We start from the raw sequence: 2,399 nt of genomic DNA, 5'->3' as shown, positions 1-2,399 counted from the left end.
AAAAGCCAATAGCTCTTTAAACCAAAAGGCAAGAGCAAAAAGCCAATAACCCTTTAAACTAAAAGGCAAGGGTAAAAAGGATCCAAAGCTTTGAGCATTAATGGATAGGAGGGCCCAAGGAAATAAAATCCAGGCCTAAGTGGCTAAATCAAGCTGTCCCTAACCATGTGCTTGTGGCATGAAGGTCCAAGTGAAAAGCTTGAAACTGAATGGTTAAAGTCATGATCCAAAGCGAAAAGAGTGTGCTTAAGAACTCTGGACACCTCTAATTGGGGACTTTAGCAAAGCTAAGTCACAATCTGAAAAGGTTCACCCAGTTATGTGTCTGTGGCATTTATGTATCCGGTGGTAATACTGGAAAACAAAGTGCTTAGGGCCACGGCCAAGACTCATAAAGTAGCTGTGTTCAAGAATCAACATACTAAACTAAGAGAATCAATAACACTATCTTAATTCTGAGTTCCTATAGATGCCAATCATTCTAAACTTCAAAGGAAAAAGTGAGATGCCAAAACTGTTCAGAAGCAAAAAGCTACTAGCCCCGCTCATCTAATTGGGACTAAGTTTCATTAATACTGTGAGATTCATTGTATATTCTCTTCTTTTTATCCTATTTTGTTTTCAGTTGCTTGGGGACAAGCAACAATTTAAGTTTGGTGTTGTGATGAGCGGATAATTTATACGCTTTTTGGCATTGTTTTTAAGTAATTTTTAGTATGATTAGTTAGTTTTTAGTATATTTTTATTAGTTTTTAAGCAAAATTAACATTTCTGGACTTTACTATGAGTTTGTGTGTTTTTGTGTGATTTTATATATTTTCTGGCTGAAATTGAGGGACCTGAGCAAAAATCTGATTCAGAGGCTGAAAAAGGATTGCTGATGTTGTTGGATTCTGATCTCCCTGCACTCCAAATGAAATTTTTGGAGCTACAGAACTCCAAATGGTGCGCTCTCAATTGCATTGGAAAGTCGACATCCAGGGCTTTTCATCAATATATAATAGTCCATACTTTGCTCGAGTCTTCATGGTATAAGCTAGAATCAATTGGCAGCATTCTTGAGATCCGAAAAGTCTAAACCTTGTCTGTGGTATTCCGAGTAGGATATGGGATGGGATGACTGTGATGAGCTTCAAACTCGCAAGTGTTGGGCGTAGTGACAGATGTAAAAGGATCAATGGATCCTATTCCAATATGAGTGAGAACCGACAGATGATTAGCCATGCAGTAACAGTGCATTTGAACCATTTTTACTGAGAGGACAGACGGTAGCCATTGACAACGGTGATCCCCCAACATACAGCTTGCCATAGAAAGGAGTATGAAGGATTGGATGAAGGCAGTAGAAATGCAGAGATTCAGAAGGAACAACGCATCTCCATACGCTTATCTGAAATTCCCACTAATGAATTACATAAGTATCTCTATCTTTATTTTATGTTTATTTATCTTTTAATTATCAAAACTCCATAACCATTTGAATCCTCCTGACTGAAATTTACAAGATGACCATAGCTTGCTTCAAGTCGACAATCTCCGTGGGATCGACCCTTACTCATGTAAGGTTTATTACTTGGACGACCCAGTACACTTGATGGTTAGTTGGGCAAAGTTGTGAAAAAGAGTTGAGATTACAATTATGTGTACCAAGTTGTTGGCGCCATTGAGATCACAATTTCGTGCACCACTTACCTGTTCAAGAGCCTAGTAAGCACCTTAGGGATTTTCAGACAGCCTGTTCTACTGTTAGGCGTCATGGTGCGGATGAAACTTCTATCCTGTTAACCGCCTTCCTATTTTCTCTTGAGGGAAAGGCGAGGGAATGGTACTACACTCAACCTGAAGTGACTGTTACTAATTGGGATACGCTTAGAAGAGAATTTTTGGAGAAATACTTTCCAGCTGAAGTTACTGATAGATTGAGGAAAGAAATTTCTATGATTATTCAAGGCAAATCTGAGACTCTCTACGAATATTGGGAGTGCTTCAACAATCTCCTGGACGTATGCCCTCATCACATGATTGGCAAGATGGTGTTGATCAGCTACTTCACACAAGGCATGAAGCCTCAGGACAAGACCACATTGGAAGGTGCTAGTAATGGTTCTATGAAAAAGTACAAGACCGAAGATGAAGGCAATTGATCAGCAACTTAGCTGAGTCCACGAGGAATCACAAGCATAGGCACAGCCACTCAAAAGTTGTTGCTGAGGTTTCCTCTAGCAAAGAGACTTCTGCTCTGACCCAGAGTATATGTGAAATGACCAACCTACTGAAACAGATGCAGTTGAATCAACAACAGGTGCAACAAGCTCAGCCTCCCCCGCCACAACAAAGCCAACAGTTGGTTCCATAAAGAGTATGTGGGATCTGTGCTGATTATAATCATTATACCGATG

At 39.8% G+C, this 2,399-nt stretch overlaps 1 non-coding gene across 1 annotated transcript; it reads right to left on the bottom strand.

The window, feature by feature from the left end:
- Positions 1-1,916: 1,916 nt before the first annotated feature.
- LOC127745195 (small nucleolar RNA R71) lies at positions 1,917-2,020 on the bottom strand. Its single transcript, XR_008006392.1, has one exon. It is a non-coding gene; the product is annotated as a small nucleolar RNA R71 (small nucleolar RNA).
- Between the last annotated feature and the right edge of the window lie 379 nt (positions 2,021-2,399).

The sequence above is a fragment of the Arachis duranensis genome, chromosome 2, assembly GCF_000817695.3.
Source record: "Arachis duranensis cultivar V14167 chromosome 2, aradu.V14167.gnm2.J7QH, whole genome shotgun sequence".
NCBI classification, from domain to species: Eukaryota; Viridiplantae; Streptophyta; class Magnoliopsida; order Fabales; family Fabaceae; genus Arachis; species Arachis duranensis.
This window is presented reverse-complemented; position numbering and strand designations above follow the sequence as displayed.